Below are 8,947 nucleotides of genomic sequence, written 5' to 3'. Positions count from 1 at the left end.
GATTTTTATGGGCTAGGATAACATACAGGACATTGATTAAATCAACACTAGCCTTATGACAGCAAAAGTTAGTTAAAATGGTCACTAAGAACTCATATATTCTAGCATGGAGATCCTGATCGGCTTGAACTTTCGGCCATGTGACTCTTCTACAATTATTGGTTGGGGTTGGCTCTAATGATTTGGAAGTATGGCAATGAGCATCCCTATCCAGGACCTTGCCCTTTAGTTTTAAAAGCAAGGAGTTATGGTCACTAACTGCCCTTGGTTCAATAATCATGTCCTCTATTAGTGGCCATAATCTGACATCAACAAAGATATAATCTATTATGCTTGTGTAGGCGCCCCTTTTAAAAGTAGCCTTCCGTCCTATGTCTGATTGGGTTCTTCCATTGCAAGCCCTCAGATTCCTACCAGCAGTTAGGGAAGCAATCTGTAATGCTACGTTTGAATAGCGCAGGCTATATTTGCCAGCTACCACATTAGGAGTGCCCCATAACTCGTCCTCCTCTTCTAGGAAAGCACTTAAATGAACAGAGGGCTCAAACCAAGTATTGAAGTCCCCACCAACTATAATTTTAGACTTAGCTTGGCAACCCTCTACTAAATCGTCTAATAGGGAAACTACTACGGAATCACTGTTACATGGTTCTGACCTTGCGTAAACATTTAGGGCCCGATGTAGGTAGGCATTTACCGGTTGGTAACGGCCGAATTCGGCCGTTACCGACTGGTAAATGCCTTTTTCTATGTAGGAGGCATTTATTTACAGATTCGGTATTTTTACTGATTCTGTATTTACCGAATCGGTAAAATTACCGAATTGGTAAATACAGACTCGGTAAAAATACAGAATCTGTAAATTCTAATGTAGGTAGCACTGTTGACAGTGCTAGCGGCCTCTAAGAATTCATTATTTACCACCCAATACAATTGGGTGGTAAATAAGGAATTCCTGTGTACAAGCACATCTGTGCATGTACACCTGTGCCATTGCACACAAGCCAAAAACAGGGGTGCTACAGGGTGTCAAATTGACACCCTGTTCCCCCTGGCAGGATTCGGTAATTACCAATTCGCTAATTACCGAATCGGTATTTGCCATTGATTCCTATGGGCTTCAAGGACCATAGGAATCAATGGCAAATACAGATTCGGTAATTACCGAGTCGGTAATTACCGAATTTTACCGATTCGGTAATTAATTCGGTAAAAATACCTACATCCCCATTGCCAGTTCTTAAATACCGAATCGATATGATTCGGTATTTAAGAAGTGGTAATCTGGGATTACCTACATCGGGCCCTAGATATGGTCAGATTTAGGCCGGATGAGAATGTGAGCTGGATACCCATAATGTCGAGTGAATTTATTAAAAGTTCCTTATATCTACAAGCTAAAGTATTTTTAACCAGAATTAGCAAGCCACCACTGGCCCTACCAGACATTTTCGGTGGAAGGGCATCCATACAATAAGAAATGTAGCCGTTAATATGCACCTTGTCTACGGCACACGTTTCTTGGAATGTGCAAATATCAATATTTCCTATAGTAGTATTTTATTTATTTATTTTATTTTGGAGTTTTATATAGCGCTGGCCAGACTCGTATCGGAGCGCTTTACAGCATTTGTCGAATAACAGTTGAGTAAGCAAAGAGTGGGGCAGTAAACACATTGTTCAACGATGGGTTGTGTATCAGTAAAAGTCCTGGTACAAACGAATGCAGAGTCATCGTGGAGGAGGTAATATTGCGGGCAAGGGTAAGATGCTGTAGGAAGTTGGTCTTATCGTAGTGCCTAGATCCTCAGTAGGTGGCGGATCTGCCTTTGTATGACCATTGTCATTTCATGAGAGCTCGATTGAGGAGAGCACTTTGAGCTGACTTTTGAATTCTTTGAAGGAAGGGTTCGTCCTGACATGAATAGGGATGGTATTCCAAATTCTGGGAGCATTTCCAGAGAAAGACCGAGATAAGGTCTTTTGTTTACGGGTTTTCGGGGGGATGAGTAGCATAGTGTTGGTGCTCCTAAGATTTCTAGTCTGTCCTGCTTTGTTGAGTTTGGTGGCTGGATAGGTGGTTTTGCCAGTGTGCAGAGCTTTGTGGGTGAGACAGGCAGTTCTGAAGTTAGCACGCAATTCAATTGGGAGCCACTTGAGCTCTTTGAGAGCGGGGGAGATGTGTTCATATTTCTTGACTCCTGTCACCATTCTGGCTGCTGCATTTAGAGTAGCTCTAAGAGGAGCAAGAAGTAGCGTGGCCGTGCCTGTGAGGGTGGCGTTCCCAAACTCTAATCTGGATGGTACAAGGGATTGCGTGACTTGCTTTAGGTCTTTTGGAGGGATGAAGGGTTTGATTTTCTTTAGTAGTTTTAAGTTGAAGAAGGCACATCTTGCCGTGTTCTTGATGTGTTTGACCATGTCAAGGTTGGGGTCTAAAGTTATTCCCAGTGACTTCATGGAGTCTGCCGGGATGAGAGTGCAGCTGAGGACATCAATAGACTTTAACCATTCCGTGATTCGAGGGGTCTGCTCTTTGCTGGCTATGAGGAGGATTTCCGTTTTATCTTGGTTGCGTTTTGGATGGTTATGGGACAGCCATTTTTGGACTTCCACTTCTAGGAAAGCACTTAAATGAACAGAGGGCTCAAACCAAGTATTGAAGTCCCCACCAACTATAATTTTAGACTTTGCTTGGTAACCCTCTACTAAATCGTCTAATAGGGAAACTACTACGGAATCACTGTTAAATGGTTCTGACCTTGCGTAACGATTTAGGGCCCGATGTGGGTAGGCCGTTACCGACTGGTAAATGCCTTTTCCTATGTAGGAGGCATTTATTTACAGATTCGGTATTTTTACTGATTCTGTATTTCCCGAATCGGTAAAATTACCGAATTGGTAAATACAGACTCGGTAAAAATACAGAATCTGTAAATTCTAATGTAGGTAGCACTGTTGACAGTGCTAGAGGCCTCTAAGAATTCATTATTTACCACCCAATACAATTGGGTGGTAAATAAGGAATTCCTGTGTACAAGCACATCTGTGCATGTACACCTGTGCCATTGCACACAAGCCAAAAACAGGGGTGCTACAGGGTGTCAAAGTGACACCCTGTTCCCCCTGGCAGGATTCGGTAATTACCAATTCGCTAATTACCGAATCGGTATTTGCCATTGATTCCTATGGGCTTCAAGGACCATAGGAATCAATGGCAAATACAGATTCGGTAATTACCGAGTCGGTAATTACCGAATTTTACCGATTCGGTAATTAATTCGGTAAAAATACCTACATCCCCATTGCCAGTTCTTAAATACCGAATCGATATGATTCGGTATTTAAGAAGTGGTAATCTGGGATTACCTACATCGGGCCCTAGATATGGTCAGATTTAGGCCGGATGAGAATGTGAGCTGGATACCCATAATGTCGAGTGAATTTATTAAAAGTTCCTTATATCTACAAGCTAAAGTATTTTTAACCAGAATTAGCAAGCCACCACTGGCCCTACCAGACATTTTCGGTGGAAGGGCATCCACACAATAAGAAATGTAGCCGTTAATATGCACCTTGTCTACGGCACACGTTTCTTGGAATGTGCAAATATCAATATTTCCTATAGTAGTATTTTATTTATTTATTTTATTTTGGAGTTTTATATAGCGCTGGCCAGACTCGTATCGGAGCGCTTTACAGCATTTGTCGAATAACAGTTGAGTAAGCAAAGAGTGGGGCAGTAAACACATTGTTCAACGATGGGTTGTGTATCAGTAAAAGTCCTGGTACAAACGAATGCAGAGTCATCGTGGAGGAGGTAATATTGCGGGCAAGGGTAAGATGCTGTAGGAAGTTGGTCTTATCGTAGTGCCTAGATCCTCAGTAGGTGGCGGATCTGCCTTTGTATGACCATTGTCATTTCATGAGAGCTCGATTGAGGAGAGCACTTTGAGCTGACTTTTGAATTCTTTGAAGGAAGGGTTCGTCCTGACATGAATAGGGATGGTATTCCAAATTCTGGGAGCATTTCCAGAGAAAGACCGAGATAAGGTCTTTTGTTTACGGGTTTTCGGGGGGATGAGTAGCATAGTGTTGGTGCTCCTAAGATTTCTAGTCTGTCCTGCTTTGTTGAGTTTGGTGGCTAGATAGGTGGTTTTGCCAGTGTGCAGAGCTTTGTGGGTGAGACAGGCAGTTCTGAAGTTAGCACGCAATTCAATTGGGAGCCACTTGAGCTCTTTGAGAGCGGGGGAGATGTGTTCATATTTCTTGACTCCTGTCACCATTCTGGCTGCTGCATTTAGAGTAGCTCTAAGAGGAGCAAGAAGTAGCGTGGCCGTGCCTGTGAGGGTGGCGTTCCCAAACTCTAATCTGGATGGTACAAGGGATTGCGTGACTTGCTTTAGGTCTTTTGGAGGGATGAAGGGTTTGATTTTCTTTAGTAGTTTTAAGTTGAAGAAGGCACATCTTGCCGTGTTCTTGATGTGTTTGACCATGTCAAGGTTGGGGTCTAAAGTTATTCCCAGTGACTTCATGGAGTCTGCCGGGATGAGAGTGCAGCTGAGGACATCAATAGACTTTAACCATTCTGTGATTCGAGGGGTCTGCTCTTTGCTGGCTATGAGGAGGATTTCCGTTTTATCTTGGTTGCGTTTTGGATGGTTATGGGACAGCCATTTTTGGACTTCCACTAGGGTGACATTGAGTCTTTGTATGTCCGCTATGGAAGACGTTTCGAGGTAGATCTGGGTGTCGTCGGCGTAGAGATGGAAGGGAATGTTGGCTTTTTTGAGGATGATAGTGAGTGGCTCCATGTAAGTTTTGAACAGTGCGGGTGAGAGAACTGAGCCTTGAGGAACGCCTCTGGTTATAGGGACTAGGTCGGAGGTGAAGTTTTGGATTTTTATTCTTTGAGAGCAGTTTTTCAGGAAGGAGGTGAACCATTGTAAGACCACCCCTTCTGCTCCCACCCTTTCTCGGAGTACGTTGATGAGTAGACTATGGTCGACCGTATCAAAGGCCGCCGAAAGGTCTAGGAGTATAAGTAAGCAACATCGGTCCGAATCCAATGATATGTGGATGTCATCAATGACACTCACGATGGCAGTCTCGGTGCTGCATCCTTTTCTAAAGCCTGATTGGTGAGGGTCCAGGAGATCGTTGTTGTCCATGTGATGGGAAAGTTGGCAGAGAACACATTTTTCTAGTAGTTTTGCTAGGAATTTGAGATTGGAGACCGGTCTGAAATTGTTGAGGTTGTTCGGGTCAGCGCCTGCTTTTTTCAGTAATGGTGTTACCCGACTGATTTTGAGGCAGTCAGGTATGGTTCCTGTCTCCAGGGAACTATTTATGATCTCTGACCAGCGTGTCACTAGAGAGAGTTTGAGATTTTTAGCCAGTTGCGCGGGGAGAGGGTCCTCAATTTGTGATGAAGGCTTGGACCCGGTGGATCTTGGAGTTTTGAATGTATCCCTGCTAGGTTCCAGGATAATAGGGTTAAGCTGTAATTGGTCCTGCTTCCACCAACAGGAACGCCCTCAATAACAGCCACTGCACCATCCCTTATATGATCAATTCTATCCTCAATAGCCAAATTTAAAGAACTTCCTGCAGCTTGTCCAGTATAAGGGTTACCATCTAGTAGCTCATGGGTTACATCACTGTTAGTGCTCGGAGAATCTACAGGTAACACAACATGTTAGGGATATATACAAACTCGAGGCATGGGCTAGCAGTAGTAGATTCCGCATTTGGGGGCCCTGCTGTCTCCCTAGAATTAATAAATCTTAAATCTTTCCTACAGGTAAAGGGGTGGATTTCGTGCAAATTACCCAGTATAAAGCTGCATTCTCCAACTTTCTGCTAACCAGTGGAGTCATAGAGATCAGTCAATCATTTTCATCTAAAGGATTGAAGATATCAAACTTATTATTGACTGGGATTGTATATCTGGCTTGCCGCCGCCCCCCCATAAAATCTCCCCAAACGGTGCCAGTGGCATATGATGATGTTTGTAGAAATTTCCAAGGGGTAAAACACTCCCTGAATATGCCACAGACCGATGGCTTGCCCTTTCTAGAATTGCATGGACTAAGTCTGGAGAACCAAAGGAGACTACAAAGCAGTCGCCTACTCCAGGCTTGTTTGAGTTCCCCACCCAGCCACCCCGTCTCACCATCTTAAAGTTGGAATAAAGTGGATTTCCTAACCCTGTCCTCCTATTTAGCTCACATAAAGATTTGTTTTTCAGGCTAGACCAGTGTTCCAATACGCCTGAAATCAGTTTGGGAACGTTGGTTAGTAATATCGTGTAAGGAGTAGCTTCGAGGGGCAGATCAACTACATCATTTCCTGTGTATTCTCTTCCTGCTTTTTTATGAGCACCTTTATTCCTTAGAGACTGTGATTCTTCAGTGTATGTTTGTGCACATTAGGGAGAGATGTTTTCTGGATGTTTTGGCGCTGGCCCGGTATACTTGGAATAAGAGTAGGGTCTGACGCCCTCATTTGAGTTGCCCCCTCTCCTTTTGTTGACATATAAGATAAACCTCTTGCCAGGTCTAAACATTCCCATTTATATATTTACGTCACCACGAATCTCTGACCCCATAATTTCAGTATAATTCTGTTCCTATGACTACTCTGCCAGCAAGAAAAGCTGCTGTGCTGCTGAAAGGGCTGCCACTCTGCTGGACTCTGCCTCTCTGGCCTTCTCCCTCGCTGTGCTCTTGCCTTGCTGAGCTGCCCTTCCGCTTGCTGTTCTTCTGCCTGTGAGATAAGACCCGCCCTGTGTCACTTGAACCCAGAGTGACTCAAAGGTCTTGCTGGTTTGCCTCCTGTTCTGAGTCTCAGGGATATCAAAGACTCCAACTACCTGCATCTGCATCAGGACTCTAAAAGTTGTAAGTCTGCCTTGCCAGTGGTGCCGCCCCAGGCCTGGACCCTGGAAGTGGGGCCTAAGGTGCTTCTACAGCCAGAACTCACACATCCCCATCAGAACCTGCACACCTTCACCTTTGCTTGGGTCGGAATCGGCGTATCTTTGGCTTTGCGTCAATCGGAACCAGCGCATCCTCTTTGAAGCATGGACCAGAGCTGGAGCATCACAGTCTGAACCATCACATCGCTTTCGGAATTGACGCATTCCCTGCTGTAGGAGCAGTAGTTATGCATCTCCCTCTGAAATGGCGCCTTAAACTCTGCATCGCCGCTTCGCCGCCATTGCGTGTAGAATCCTGATGCACCTCATCCACTGCGCGGATTGACACTGACGCATCTCTTCGGCTGCACCCTACATCTTCTATGTCAATGGAAGCCTCGATCAAGGTGCTTTGAGGCAGTGGGCCCAAGCGCTCAATCATGGTCAGCCTGAACTTTTGACTTTGTCCCAGCCTAATGCAGCCAGATAGCCCAGTTGAGCTCCTATTGCTGCTAAGCACTATTTTACATTTATTCATATCTCGACTTTTACTTATTGGATTTTGTCATTTGGGTCTTGTTTTATTCATAACATTAAGCTCTATTTTTCTAATCTGGTGTGGAGTCTTTTCGTAGTGAAGATACTTCAGGACTTTGAAAAATTCACTCAATGGTATCTAAAAGTCACAGAAAGTGTTAACCACAGAAGTTGAGGGAGGCCGCATAGTCTGAGAAAGATGTTCTCCTTGCATGGTTGTTGTTGGAACCTGGTTTGCTGTGAGGGGGCTGGCAGTACAGAAATGTTTGAGAGAATAGATTCTGCCACAGGTTACTTCTCAAGGGGGACAGTAGCTTCAGCTAGAATGCACTGAACTGTTCCATGTACTCAGTTGTTTGACATACAATATTTCCAAATGCAGCAAATTTGTTGACACAATGAGTGGCCAGTGGATCTAGGTTTAGTAATTCAATTGTAGTAGCAAATACTATTGTGATTGCAAATGTTGTAGTTTAGCGCCTGCTTTCATAAGGGTACATAGGACAATAGACAAAGAAGGTCAAAGAACGTAAGTGAAATTATAATGAATAATTAAGACTGTGATTGTGACTGATATGGATAAAACTAGCTGTTGTATGAGAGCAAGAATGGCAAAGACAACAGACACCTGAATCACTCTGTGGTTCACAACATAAACACTAGACCAGCAAATTTGACAAATGCTGCCAGGAGTAAGGCATATAAACAACTTTGATATATTTTCGGTGATTCAGCATCCATCCAAGACATTGATACAAATCTTCGACAAAACCTATGGAGCATATCACCTTAATTATTTTGAAACAAAGTGTCCCTCATACTTTTTTCGTACAAAATATCTTTGTAGTACCGTTCAAACTAAAGATTTGATAGGTTGTAAAAAGTTTGTATTCCAGGATGTGCTGGGCGCGGGTCTTACTCTAGAACTAAAAGACGACTGATGAGTGGAGACCTCAGAGAACAGACATTGGAGGTGGGTGTCTAGAACAAGGACAGGCCAGTGTATGCTGTGAGTGGGAACTGGTGCTACAGCTGAAATAGCATCTTATTGTCCTACTGCTGTCTAAAGAGAAAGGACCTTATCAAAACTTTGGCAAAGAGAATACTCTGTCAAAATGTGGTGAATATCCTGTCTGCCACAGTGCATGTGCCAGAGGCTATAATGCAGATTGTATGGCAGACAGGACATCTACCACATTTGTGATGGAGTGTGTGGTCTTCTAAACTCTAAGCAAGAAGCAGGATTATCAATTCTGTAGAGAAATGGATAAGTCTAATGTTTGTGTCTTGTGTGGTCCAGTGCCTCATAAAGTTTAAAAAAGAAGAAAGTTTACTCAGGTAGCCCACATGCGGCAGAATATGATCTGTTTGTTTGTGATAATGAACCATTTGTCACCTTCATTTAACCCAAATTCTTCTACCTACTCACTCTAGTTAGTGAGAAGTAAAAGTACTGACAACCACCGTAGATATAAGCACCCCCCTCTTTAT

The sequence above is a fragment of the Lissotriton vulgaris genome, chromosome 6 (genome assembly GCF_964263255.1).
Source record: "Lissotriton vulgaris chromosome 6, aLisVul1.2, whole genome shotgun sequence".
NCBI lineage: Eukaryota > Metazoa > Chordata > Amphibia > Caudata > Salamandridae > Lissotriton > Lissotriton vulgaris.
The sequence above is the reverse complement of the archived record's forward strand: the minus strand, read 5'-3'. Positions refer to the sequence as shown.